This window comes from Ascaphus truei, chromosome 1 (genome assembly GCF_040206685.1).
Source record: "Ascaphus truei isolate aAscTru1 chromosome 1, aAscTru1.hap1, whole genome shotgun sequence".
In the NCBI taxonomy this organism is placed as follows: domain Eukaryota; kingdom Metazoa; phylum Chordata; class Amphibia; order Anura; family Ascaphidae; genus Ascaphus; species Ascaphus truei.
In genome coordinates, this window is record NC_134483.1 from 166,909,438 (window position 1) to 166,923,774 (window position 14,337).

At 49.4% G+C, this 14,337-nt stretch overlaps 2 long non-coding RNA genes across 2 annotated transcripts in view; one reads left to right on the forward strand and one right to left on the reverse strand.

The window, feature by feature from the left end:
- Window positions 1–2,229: 2,229 nt before the first annotated feature.
- On the reverse strand, window positions 2,230–4,435 carry LOC142493612 (uncharacterized). The gene is made up of 2 exons (XR_012801161.1): window positions 3,455–4,435; window positions 2,230–3,308 (listed from the first exon to the last, which is right to left on the reverse strand). It is a non-coding gene; the product is annotated as an uncharacterized LOC142493612 (long non-coding RNA).
- Window positions 4,436–4,683: 248 nt separating this feature from the next.
- The window catches only part of LOC142493615 (uncharacterized), a 30,762-nt gene continuing 21,108 nt past the window's right edge, over window positions 4,684–14,337 (forward strand). The window contains exon 1 of the long non-coding RNA XR_012801163.1: window positions 4,684–6,056. This is a non-coding gene — a long non-coding RNA (uncharacterized LOC142493615). The remainder of the gene's footprint in view (window positions 6,057–14,337) is intronic.

Below are 14,337 nucleotides of genomic sequence, written 5' to 3' on the forward strand. Positions count from 1 at the left end.
GCGAAAGACTGATGAAGTTGACTGTTGTAGGCGATGAAAACAGCAACAAATAAACTTGGCAGCAGTTTCTGCAGCTGTTGGTTCTTCAGGAAAGAGATGTTTGTTTGCCATTCAGGAGACACAAAGAAAAAGGGATATGTTTAACGCAGCAATGTGCCACCTACCGGTTTGTTTTGGTGGCCAAGTATGTAGTTTCATATGAGTGTAACCCCTCTATTTTACTGTACCTCAGAGACTGTACGCCTGGTGCTGAGGTGGGGGCCTGAGTCCTTATGCCTATGATAAATACTCTACTTGCGTGGAGCAAACAAGGGAACACAACACTTGGATATATTACTGGTTTATATAGATGTATGTATTCAACGGTTAACAGGAACCACGTGATCCTTAGGCACAGGATCACCACACACAAATAACAATACAATTCTCATTACGGTTCACATAAGCTGTGTGTGTGTGTGTGTGTGTGAGCTTTAGAGGCCTCCCAATCCTTAGTATACAGGCCTATAATTGATGTACTGTACCAGTGCAATGTTGGAGCTCGTGTTTGTACTTGGGTGTAGCAGGTCTGTACTTCGCAAAGGTTAGTTTCTGTACCACTTTATCCTATGACCGTCGGGAGATCTCCGTCGGCAGTCTTCCTCCGTCACACCGGTTACTCTTGATCAAGCCTCACTCCTCCAGGCCGGTGCAGATCTGACCCCAACTGTCATGGCTGCCCCCTTTTAAAACTCATTCTCCTTCACCAGCCTTTCTACTGGGTCATCATAGTCACATGTCCCTTGGAGAGGAACCTGCTAGGGCAGGGGGGCGCAAACTTTTCTGTTCGCGCCCCCCAGCGCCTGATGTCACAGCACTCGAGCGCCCTCCCATCCTGGCCACAGCCTAAAAGAGGCCTCACCCTCCCCCGGCATTTAATTGAAATGCTTTGTGGAAGAGCGTGGGGCCTCTGTAACTATCACGCCCCCCCCAAAAATTCTGTGCCCCTCAGTTTTCGCACTCCTGTGCTAGGGGGCTGTGTGCATGGGTTCCATAAACTCTGAAGCAGTTGCATGTCGGGATTAAATCATGCAATTGAATGAAAATGATAAACCATCTCAGCCTTGAACAAATGTTTGGCCCACATTTGATTAGCTGTAGGCATCAAACGGCTTCTGCAGCCTACATACAGTACATTTTTGTGTTGTACTTTCATGAATAACACTAGAGAAATAGCATTGATAAGTGCAATGCTAAAGCATTATTATTTTGTTTTTATATGCTGCCGAAATATATTCCCCAGCGAAATACATCATGGTGTTAAGGAAAAATATGAAAGAGAAAATGTATACAATTTAAAACTTAATGAAATGAGATAGGTAATGTGACTCCTGCCCAGAGAAGTTTAAAATCTAAATAGGTTGTCAATGTCAGGTTCTTCTGTCGAACGATCACAGTTTAGGTTACACACCCAGCTCTTCTGAGAAACACCCACTCGTGCACTTCCACAGAAGGTAGGAGACATCAGGCAATGAAATTGGAGACCAAACTATCAGTGTCTCTTCTAGGCATACTGTAAACAAACTAAACAGAGACACTAACCGGCAAAGACTAAAATCGGTGAGAATTGGGGTCATGTAGCAAAAATTTGGCAATGTCTTCAGTGAAACTCTATTGAAGCCGATGCTAAAAATTCAGTGAAATTCACAGAAAATCAACTGCCTCAAAAAATCCAAAACGTCTCCCAGTTATATTTTATGTTATGGTTATATTTGCTCGGAGTGTGTATATTTTTTTAAAAGTCTGTTTATGTAATCTATACCTGGGTAGCACTGGTCATCTCTCTCTAAACGCAGCTCCTCCCATTGTAGATAAACCTTCAAACTGCCGTTTTTTATTTTATTTTTTCCATTCAATAGGTGCATCAATACAATTTGCGCACTGACAAGTGATTAGCTAAGTTGCTGATCGATCCGTCGGGGGTTATTTATATCATTGTTAGTGCTGCAGAAGATTACCCAAGATGCAAAGTTCTGTGTGGAAGATCATGTGACCAAGCAGGCACTAGATACAATTGGTGCACTGCTAGAGAGAGGGCAGGGCTCAAGAGTCAAAGCCTGTCTCAGAAGAGGAAGGGAATGTGTACCATTTCTAAATGGTTGCTATAGAAACAAAAATGCTTGCTACATTTGAATACATTAAAAATGTCTTTAAAAATTGTTATTTAAAAAAACAAAAACGCTACAAGTATTTTCTCATAGTACAGAACTCATTTATTAAAAAAACCACACATTTGGATCAGAGCGGCCGAGAGGGTGGAACAGCCGGTACTGGTGTCCCGGGCCCGGTGGCCGGACATAGCAGTTGCCGGCGGGGCCCCCGGCTCTCCCCACCTGCAGGCCTCTTCCTCTATCTCTGTCCCACGCCACGGTACTCCCACTCACCCAGAACGGAGCAGCGGGAGGCGCTCCACGTGCCTACAGGAGGGCTCCATTATCGCCGGCCCGTTCTTGGGCTGCAGAGGTCACAATCTTTCCCTCCCTTTGTCATCCTATCAGGTGAGGTGGCTACCACATATCCCACATACAAACTGGGCTCAATAGAGGGACTATAGATTGATCTCATCACCATATATTGTTCGGTATTCCGAACCCTTTCCATATAAGGACTATATATTGCCTTTATGCCATGAACTTGGCGATTCATGTATTTCAACCACTTTGTTTTTGAAGCACCAATCAGGGATCCATTTCCCATGTTTTACAGTTCTGTGGGGAGCGGCCCCCCAGCAGTTCCGTACATTCGGCGGATCTGTTCCTCTAAACAGGGGTAGCATGCAATGTTGGCTGTCTAGTGGTCCTTGTGGGACTCTCCGCGCCTGCGGTTATGATTAGTTATTGCCTCCTTCTCCGGGAAAAGTCTTGTGCCTCTATTCACCTCCGCACACCTTGCTCCCCGTAGGCCGGCTGACTCCTTCCTGGTCCCATGACCTTTTTCCTTCCTCTTCCTCTGCCTTTGGTCGGGGGCATGTCATGTGCCCTTCTCTCTTTTATTGGCTCATTCCCAGGAGCACACACAGTCCATTCCTGTATCTTGCCCTGTTGCTGCTGCTGCTGTTGTTGTCCTATCAAGGTCCGGAGGGCTGTGATTGGTCAAGCAATATGTATACCAACAGGCAGGGCCACCGAGAGGGGGGTACAGCCGGTACTGGTGTCCTGGGTCTGGACAAAGCAGTTGCCTGCGGGCCCCGGCTCTCCCCACCTGCAGGCCTCTACCTCTATCTCTGTCCCACACCGGGCCCTCTGACGTCATTAGCGAGACGGGCCTCTCTGACAAATGGAAACAAAAAGAAAACAGCGCACAACGCCAAATAGTGAAGTAAGTAATAGAATGTATTACAATATTAAAGGGGTAATAAATCTGCGTACATCAGATAGAAATAACATGTGCATTTAGTGCATATCACACTGGTTACCACTCTGTAGCTGTAAAACAGGACGGTCTGGCACTCAGCTGTCTCTGCAGGAGCCTCTATGATGGTTCTGGGGCATGGGATCCTTCATGCACTCCTCACACAGCAGGACGCTGCTCACAAGGGGATTCCTTTCAAGCAGCCTGGTAATACTGCAGATTCAGACACTTAGTGGGACCGCTCCTCAACCGATGATATACTGCCTCCAGGGGAATTCTCCTACAGTCCCCCGTCTCTCCTGTGTAGATTCGCTGCTTTTCCCAGCTGCTATGATCTTAGGGCAGTCCAGAGCTGTTGGAATTGCTCTGCAAACACTTCCGCAACTGCAGGGGCTTACACAGCGTGCCACGATGCCGCTCCGTCAAGTTGTGTAGCGGAGTGACGTCACAGTTCTCGTGGCAATGGAGGAATCAATAGGGAGGAAGAAGGAGAGTCCCTTACAGTCTCTTACCGGCGCAGAAATCGCTCAGTTAGCACGGTGGCAGCCAATATAAGCTGATGGTGATACAGATCCAAAGGATGAATATAGGCAAAATTATGGCATGAATACATCCAACATGTTTCGTAGATCTAACTACTTCTTTTCCTTTCAGGGATGGACAGACAGAAATGGAGCACCAGTAAACTGAAGAATAGGTACTCCTAACCTATTGTTTTTTTAGGGCCACGACTAGGTAGTTTCAGCTCTGCAGTCTCTGGAGATCGTCTGATTAGCCATTACATCATCTACATTTTTCCAGTACTGCTTGTGGAGTGTTCCTTGATAATTGATGTGTTTCCAGAGCCAGTGGTACAGTGTGTCTCTCCCTGTTGCACCTCCTTGGTAAATAACATTATATCACGTTTCATCATCTCCTTAACAGGAGCCAGACACACATCCCCTCCAGGCATTCAAACACACAATAACAAAGGACGTGCACACAAAATAAAACACAAAACCCTTCAATTTCCCATAAAGATGACTAGACAATTGTTAGCAGGTTCATATATTCCTCCTCCCCCCCCCCCCCCCCCAATACAAAAATAGAAGTCAACTGCCTGTTTTCTGGCAAAGGGGGTGTACTATTGCACTTTCATTGTTTATACTGACATCTCAGATTAGGAGGAAAATAATAATAGTCACGCACAGGGGGAGAGAGGGTGTCAGAGAGGAGGAGGACGTGGGGAGGGAAATGTAGGAGGGATCCCTGTGTGTTGATATTAAAGCCACCACCCCCTTGCCTGCTGGAGATGGTACGGAGGGGTAGGTTGTACCGGGAAGGACTCAATGTACTAGTGTGTGTGTACTCTAGCAAGCTGGCGGTGGGCGTTCAGTATAATGGAAAGGCTTCAGGGAAATGTTGTCTGCCTCCTCTGCATGTTTATCCTCCTGCTGATTCTCAGGCCCCCGGCTCCCTCCCTCTTTTTCTTTCCCCTTCTAATATTAACAGCTGCAGCGTGCTAAGAAGAAAAAACATTAGTCACAAGATTTCTCAGAAAATAGCAGTGCTTGTTAGTTGTCGTGCACTGGACTGTGTGTGTGTGTGTGTGTGTTTTGGAGTGGCAGGTATATGCAGGCACAGAAGAAAAACAATATATTGATAGCTATGTGACCTTCAGCAGAAGTGTGTGTGTGTGTGTGTGTGTGTGTGTGTGTGTGTGTGTGTGTGTGTGTGTGTGTGTGTGTGTATGTATGTATGTATATATATATATATATATATATATTAATCTTACATGATCACAGAAAGTGGTCAAAATGACCTGCACTGCACAAGATATATAACGAAATTTATATGATTTTATTAGTCCAACTGGCACTAATTCGCACACCAGGGCCCATTGGACTAATAAAATCATATTTTCTTTATCTTGTGCAGTGCTGGTAGTTCTAACCACTTCCTGTGATCAAGTAAGGTTACAGGGAGTGCTGCCAATTTCTGTGCATTTTTTCCCCCAGGGAAATCTGCCTGGCGTCCTCTGCCTCACTATGATGTCTTCTTGTACTTACCTGATTGCAAGTGTCTGATATTTACCTTTGGTGCACTCGTCTTGCGTTTATATATAAATATACTGTAGATGCGCATCCATAGTTAAAGGTGTGATTGAGACTTCCACTAGAACCCCCCACCCCCCTTTTCAGTTGCTCATAACTGTAAAAAAAAAAAACCCACCAATTTGGTGTGTTAAACATTTATATCCTATACAGTAGTTTAAAATGGGAAGTTTTGTTTCCTGTAACTCAGAGGAAAGAATGGATTTGTGTGAAATGTGGGTGCATAGTGGCTTAGGGGTAAATGTGTCATTGAGTGGCAGTTTTTTTTAAAAGGATAAGGTGTTTTGGAGAAATTGAAGGTTAAATGATAAAAAAAAAAAAAATGTCCCGGGCCTCACCATCAACTCCAGATATTTGAGCAGTGGCAGATTTCTCATTAGGCCCGATAGCCCCGGAGTGGCAAAACGTTCTCGATACAAGAAGTGAACGCCAGGTCAGTGTGCTGGCATCCCCAGCGTTCTACAGACTCGCAGGGAGAAAGTGTGGGACCCGAGAGGAAAGGACTGGACCAGGACCTGCCGAGAGGAGACCCCCAAACACCCCTGTACATTGAATGTAGGATTATTGCAAAAAGTGAGTGTAAAACATGCACAAATTGTATAAAATTATATAAAAAATTCTGAAATAGATCACTGCGGGACGTGTATGAAGAAGGATTTCCAAACGTATAACCTCTGGTTTTGTGCTTTCATACAATTTTATTTATCACAATAATTATTACTTTATATTGCACTTGGTAATAAAGCTCTCAAGCAGAGGTTGTATTTATACAGATTTGCACATGCTTTTTTGCAAACATAATGCTGTATGCACTTTAATTGAATATTGCACCAACACTTTTTTTTAATATATGTATAGCCCCCTTTCCCCGTCACTAAAGGAACTACCGGTACTGCCGTTACCTGTTTGGCTGCCAGAAGGCCTGAGCCTCCGCCACTGGTAGCCTGGGGTGACCTCTTGTTCGCCTCAGTGCAGCACCTCCACTTTCGAGGGATCCCAGTGTAGCGGGATAAGCCCCTCACTGGAACAAATACCAATAGTAAACACACACGGGGTATATATCAAATGGTTTACTAACATAGAATATGGCAGCCTGTACCACACAGTATATAAGTACATAGGGTGCTTAGCACCAATATCCCTGGTGTCCTTCCTCCCCCAATGTCAGTCACACCCAAAGTGTAGGGAGTAGCGCTATCCGTGGACCGTTGGTGCACTTTGATGTGGTACCTGCCCGGGCACTCCAGTACTCGGGTACTGCCGAATAACAACTAGGATCCATCTGATCCACCGACGTAGACTGTCTGCGAAGACATCCGCCTCTGTGTGGGGTGAACTCCGGCTGGAGGGTCTCACCTTTAAGAGTCTCTTATCATGGGTGGTCTGGTCCCAGACCACAGGCCGCAAGTCAACGCGCGGCGTCTTGACACGGTTGCCTAACACTGCTATGGCTGTGGGGAAATGTCCCTATCTTGGGGCCTTTCCCTGTTGCAGCCACAAACTCTCAGTGGTTGAGGCCTGTTACGCCGGTGCTGCCCGCAGACCAGACCCGTCCCCTGAGCTGAAGGGGGAAGTGGTAATACACGCACCCGCAGCAAAGGGAGTGTGTCCGGAGTGTGGTATGAAGCGTTGCCAGGCCAGGTGTAGTAAGGTAGACAATACTTGCCGGTACCGGTTGTAGAGATAGAGTGAAGTATGCCTTGCCGAAGTCAGCGAGTGGAGAGTGGAGATAGGTCGTAGTCCAAGCCGTGTTCAAGGGGTTACCAGAGTGTGCGTTGTCCAAGGAGTGCCGAGATCGAGAGCCAGAGGGGGTAGTCGTACGAGCTGCTTCAGAACCTGTGAAAACACTGAGAGAATCCAGAAGTACTTCCATACAGAGACTATGTTGAGCAAAGACTGAGAGCAGAGAGGAACTAGATAAAGCAGGAAGGTCCAATTAGGAACGGAGGCGGGACAGGAAGAGCTACAGGGAGACACTGCAGATTGGTGCAGGCATAACAGGACAGGTGAGTCTTGTTGGTAACCTGAGTATGCCCGTGCAGTGTGCGGGGGCGGAGCCTGATGTCCGGGGGACGGGAATAAGAGTGAACAGACTGAGCGTGCTCCGTAACTTGTGTACGCGCGTGAACCGAGCCAGTGGATGGTGCAGGTGTGCGTGCAGGAGGGCGTGGGCGTGTCCGGCGCTGAGCAGAGAAATCGCCGAGGGGAGTGATCCCGCGATGGCGGCAGGGGCGGGGAGCCGTGGAGGCCAGTAAGGCAGGATTGTTTTGTGTGTCCAGGGGCACCCTGCGGGGAGGGAGTGCTCTGTGTGGGGAGCGTGGAGAACGCCGATTCCTGACAAGGCCTAACTGGGACCTAAGGGGCAATCTGGGCCTAGTCCGGGAGCCACTGGCACCCGGACACTACCTTCCCCTTCTGTGTCCTGGTTCCAACTGCCTCCGCGCGCTCCTTCGCGCCAAACTGTATCAATCTCCCCTGAGGGGGATTCAGGGAGCCCTATTGGCCGCTGCGCGTCACATGGTTACCTGCCCTAAGACTCATGGGAAGTATAGGCAGATGTTTCAGATGTTGATCGTAGAATGGTCGGTAGATAATACTCACTTGTGACCCAGTATCCAGCAAGGCCGAGGAGTATATACCTTCCACTAGGACTCTTATAATTGCTGCTGGTTCCACTCGACTATTGGCGTCCGGTTTGGGTGCTTCATCGGGGCTAGGCGCTGGGGCGCTCTCCGATGACGTTGAGGTGTTTCGGTCGGCTGCACCGTGAAGGCCCTGGTGTCAGAGGTGTATTTCTTTGGTCTCGAACAGTCCTTAGCGAAGTGGCCATCTCGGTTGCAGTTGTAGCAGATGTTATCGCGGTCTGCATTAAAGCCAGGGTTAGAAACCGGCCTCAGATCATCCTGGGGGTGGAGACAGGGGCCACTGAAGGAGGAGTATCCTCATTACTTTCTGCCTCCTTGGACTTCAGGGCCGACGCCCCTTTGGACTCTTCCTTGCGGGACTCCTTATGTTTCTTGGGCGCGTGCAGCCGGGCGTGTACCTCGTGCACCTTCACTTGGTTCAATAGTCCCGTGAACGTAGGTGGGCTCCCTTGCAGGAGGCCACACCAGAGCATGTTGGCTATAGGGTGGTTTGGACTTGATCCTTGTTGGAACTGCTTATGTCGGGCTTCATCCACTTCAGAGGCTGGGACGAGTTTGCGGATGAGCAGCAGCCACAATACTAGTTGTATGCGGTGAATGAACGCCGACAGCTCCTCTCCCTCTTTCTGGCAAAGGGCATAGTACTTAGCCCAGAGCTCACTCTCATCGTCCTCCAGACGTAGGACTCGTTTAGGAAATCCACCAGCATCCGGGCCGTTACCTCGGCATTCTGTTCCTAGTGCATGCTCACCATTGTAGAAGCAGGGGGCCTTAGGAATTCCATGATCCTCTGTCTTTTTACAGTGTTGGTGCACAACCATTCCTCTAGTACCTTCAGGGTATGTTCTTTCCATGCTGCAATCCCTTCTCCCACGGGCATGGGTGTTATCCAGGAGAAAGCTTTGAGCTTGCGATAATTCTGGGACTGTGAAGATTGCGTCAGGGCTTCCACCAGTTGGCGTAGTGTTACCCCTAAGTCTACGCTTCTGGTTGACATCTTACTCGGATATTCTGGCCTTTGGCTAGGAGCTTGCTCGGGACTTGTCCCATACCTGCTAGGGGTATATGGAGGGAGTGGGGTCTCAGCTCGGAGGGGTGCCTCTAGTGTAGTTCCTGGACTGAAAGTTACCCTGGGTAGAAGTGGGTCAGAATAGCCAATGAATGTCTCGTGAGCAGGGCGTCATATTTCCATGGGTTTGGGAAGGACGGGGAGTTGTGGCTTGATACAGTACCTATGCTAAGGGCTCTGGACTTGAAGTGGACATGGGTATGGGCAAATCTGGGAAGAGCAACGGGCAACCCACGGGCAGGGCTTCTGGAAAATGCAGGGCCAAGGGGGTATCTTCCTCCTGTATTTTGTGGCCACACTAGCTAGAACAATAGTCCAGCGATATGAGGGATGCCACTTGTGGCCTACTGTAACGCTTGTGCTCCCACGCACAAGGAGGGGGGACCTGTAATGAGGTGGAGAAGCCGCAGGAGACTCGAGATAAGGGATTAGTTGCCGCGCAGCTGGGGAGCGGGGCACGTCAACACGTGAGTGCACTGTGCGCGAGAGTAGCTCGCGCGTCCAGAGGAGTGAAGCCAGGCTCCGTGACAGGTGCTAGTGCGTGTGGGCTCTGTTAGCAGAGCGGAGATGCGCGTACTCTCAAGTACCAGTGCGATGGTCTGCTTTGCCACAGGTGAGGTCATCCTCAGGAAAACAAGGTAGAAGTTGCTTCAGTGTAGAGAGCAGGAACTGGAACTACCGCTTCAGTGTAGGGAGCCGGACACTGGAACTACGCCGCTTCAGCGTAGAGAGTAGGAACCAGAACTGCACCGCTTCAGCGCAGAGATCAGGAAATAGGAACTGGGGATCCAGTGCTTCAGCACAAAACAGCACCCCCTAGCCGGGTACAGCTGAGAGTGGTGGAGGTCACTGGAAGGTCACGGGAAACAGGAACTGCAGACAGGACAAGAAACACTGAGGGCTTCAGTGTAACTGCTTCAGCGTGGCGGAGTCTGCCAGTAGCACAGAGGATCCAGTGCTTCAGAACAGAACAGCACCCCCTAGCCGGGTACAGCTGAGAGTGGTGGAGGCCACTGGAAGGAGGAAGATTGCAGAAGGAATAGCACAGAGGATACAGCGCTTCAGCACAGAAAAGCACCCCCTAGCCGGGTACAGCTGAGAGTGGTGGAGGTCACTGGAAGGTCACGGGAAACAGGAACTGCAGACAGGGCAAGAAACACAGAGTGCTTCAGTGTAACCGCTTCAGCGCGGCAGAGTCTGCCAGAAACTAGGAGCTATGGCAAGAAGGCCAAGGCAGGCCAAACAGAGATGCTGTGGCAAGCACAGTTACTTGAGAAAGTCTAATTTCAAAATAAGGGTTCTTTAGTTAAATGCTTTGGCCAAAGTATTGTAAGCCTGCTACCACATCAAGGTAAACCCTAATCAGCAGGTCCTACACTACCAGCAATGGTAAACTAACCTCAGTAAAAGAAAGAGGAATGTCCCAGTCTTCCGGAAAGCCAAGGGGGGCATGTAGAGGTCCCAAGGGCATAGCTTACTGGTGTAGTACCTTGCATGACCCAGGGCAGGTAGAGACTGCCAGTTATTTAAAGGATGGCAGCAGCTGTATGGAATGAGAGTCAGAGGCTTACTTCCTGTCAGGAGGAAGAGGGCAGGATTTGCCAGAAAGCAATATGGCGTAGCTTGCCTCAGAATGCTTGAAGTCACTTCCTGTAGAGGAGACAAGGCAGGAGGCGCAGGAGCAGAACCCCGGATGCGTGCCCGCTCTATAAGGAGAGCGGGGATCTGAGATGCGGCAGGTAAGGAGGAAAAACGCCACAGGGGGCCGATTCCTTACACCTATATAGCGGGCGCGAGCAAACCCAGGTAATTTGCTCAGGGTGTTGCAGACTTCCTGCGGGGGTATGGTTGCGGGGACATCCCCTACCGTAACCACGTGGGAGATTCCTCAGATTGTAGGGCCCACTGGCAGACCTCTTGAGCGGACAGTGTAAACATGGTGTCGCTAATTTAAACTACTTGCTCGGGCACCCCAGGTCTGAAACTGCAGTGTCTCCAAATGTAGCCCCCTTTCCCCATGTATGAGGGAAACTACCTGTGCTGCTGTTACCTGAGTGACAAACAGGAGGCCTGATCCTCCGCCACTGGGAGTCTGGAGTGATCACGTTCGCTTGCACACAGCGCCTCCACCTGAGAAGGATCCTAACACAGTAGGATAGCCCCTCCCAGGACAATACAGCAGTAAATACACACACTTGGTATGATAAAGGAATATTTACTGAACCTGCACTCTAATAATACCTACACAATACAGTACCCACAATAATAACAGTACACCACAATAGTGAGTTCCCCAAAGTACTGAGGGTGCCTTGGGCACCTGAAACCCGATGTCCGCAAGAGCAGGCCCACCCAAATGTGAGGAGTAGCGCTACCCCTTGTGTGTGTGGCCGTTGGTGCACGTTGGGTACCTTTCCTGGTCTCCGGTCAGACCAGGACAAGCAGAAGATGGTGATTCGTTTGGCCGCACACTGAGCCCATGACGCAGTCTCTCCAATCCTCTTGCGCAGGCGTCCGCCTCTGAGGGGGCTCCTGCTGGAGTGGGTCCCTATAAAATGTCTCTGGTTAAGTGCCTGTGGTCTGGTCCAGGAGAGGTACACGTGTGTGTCTGTCACTGGTGCGCTAACTCACTAATTGCGGAGGGGAGCATCCCTATCTGGGGCCTTCCCTGCAGCAGCCACAAGCTGAGGTGAGTCAGGGCCTAGCTGGGGCTATGGAGATCTCTGGCCTAGTCTGGGAGCCACCTGCACCAGACACTACCTTACCCCTTGCTGCCCCTGTTCCCAGTGGTGTGGTCCTCAGCGCGCCAAATGTATCAACCCTGCTTCTTAGAGTGACCAGATTTTCAAAATGAAAAACCGGGACACTTAAAAAAATTATAAAACAATGTACATCACGTCACGTCCCCCGTTGCCATGACAACGAGACACTCTAACGTCAGGAGGTGACATGACAATGTGGCATCACGTGATGCCTCATCACCATAATGCATCCCGTTGTCTTGTCAACTTGATGCCGCGTGACGCCACGGAGCAGCTCGTTGTTATGGCAATGGGCATTATGTGATGTCGCGCAGCCATGTTGACAGAATTTGGAGGGAAGGATACAGCCAAAGGCTGTATAAATATATAAATATATAATAAAAAGATCTTTAAAAAAAAAAATTATCTCCGGATTAGCCTTCAATAGATGGTGGCAACCCTGGCTGCAGTGTGTGTTTCTGTATACAGAGATGGGCCCTGCAGTGTGTGTTTGTGTGTATAGAGGTAGGGGCTGCAGTTTGTGTTTGTGTGTATAGAGGTGGGGGCTGCAGTGTGTGTTTGTCTGTATAGAGGTGGGCTCTGCAATGTGTGTTTGTGTATATAGAGGTGGACCCTGCAGTGTGTGTTTGTGTGTATAGAGGTGGGGGCTGCAGTGTGTGTTTGTATGTATAGAGGTGGGGGCTGCAGTGTGTGTTTGTGTGTGTAGAGGTAGGGGTGCAGTATGTGTTTGTGTGTATAGAGGTGGAGGCCGCAGTGTGTGTTTGTGTGTATAGAGGTGGGGGCTGGAGTGTGTGTTTCTGTATACAGAGATGGGCCCTGCAGTGTGTGTTTGTGTGTATAGAGGTGGGGGCTGCAGTGTGTGTTTGTGTGTATAGAGGATAGTGAAATCCTCTATCAGAAATAAATAAAACAAACCACTTTGCAGCCTGAAATCTGAAATGTACTTTCTAATCGCTACTGTACTTAATAAAAAATTAATACATTAATTAAAATTACATAAATAATGAAGACATTAAAATAAAATAAAAAATGAAGGCTTTAATTAAAATTAAGACATTTAAAAAATTTGACATTCCTCATTCCTGACCTGACCTTGTGGCTTGTGTATATAATATTACAATTTGCAAAATAAATAGGGGAAATAGGGTTGTGTATTATAAATATATGTTGCTACTTACAGTACTTAGCTCTGCTAGGAGGTGGATTAAGAAGATAGACGAGACCAGTGATTCCCAACCTTTTTTGTTTGGAGGAACCCATGAAGTATTTAGAAAAATCTCAGGGAACCCCTATCTGGCTGACACATATTAGGCCGCGCTAATAGTGCTGGCGACGTCGCGTCAAAACAAATGTATTGACCCTGTCGTGTGCCCTTATAGTAGGAGCGACAGGACGGCGCGACGGCTTGGTTGCAATCGCTGGAAGTCACTTCAATTAGATTTTTCCAGCGGCCGCAGCATGATGTCAGCGTCGCCGGCACTATAAACGCGGCCTTAGGTTAATTTCACACCTCATGAGCCAGCTCTATTTCCCACCCTCTACCCATGAATTTCTCTCTCCCCTCCGTCTCACTCGCTCTCCTCCCCTCCCGCCTCGCATGTATTTATCTCTCCTGTGTCTTACTCCCTCTTTTCCTCACTCATTCCCCCTCTCTCCTCTCACTCGCCCCTACCTTCCGTCAATTACCCCACTCACTCAGTCCCCCCACAAAATACATACTAAAAACCCCACCCCGCAATACATAATAAAAATACCCGCCCCTGCCAATATATATTAAAAAGACCCCCGCCGCCCCAATACATTTTAAAAAGAACCTCCCATACATATTTTAAAAAATTGGGCAGCACAGGTAAAATCATCCTCATAAACCCACCCCCCACATCTCTACCCCCCTGCATCTCCCATCTCTCCCCCCTGCATCTCTCATCTCTCCCCCCTGCATCTCCCCCCCTGCATCTCTCCCTCCCCTGCATCTCCCCCCCTGCATCTCCCATCTCTCCCTCCCCTGCATCTCCTTTCTCTCCCCCCCTTCATCTCCCCCCTGCATCTCCCATCTCTCCCCATGCATCTCCCATTTCTCCCCCCCCCGTGCATCTCCCATCTCCACCTCTCTACCCTCATATGCCTACCTCAGGCGGCGGCGGGTTCGGCGGAGGCGGCAGACTGTGGCACGCGCTCACTAGCAGCAGGCACAGGAAGTGCCGCGAGCGGCTGTGAGCGGACTCTGGGGGGGGGGTGGGGGGGGGGGGTAGAGCGAGCCAGGGTGCCGGGGGGAGAGCGAGCCGGGGACCAGGTGCCGGAGGGAGGGAGAGCCTGGGTGCCGGAGGGAGAGCCAGGGTGCCGGAGGGAGGGCCAGAGTGCCAGGGGAGGGAGGGCCA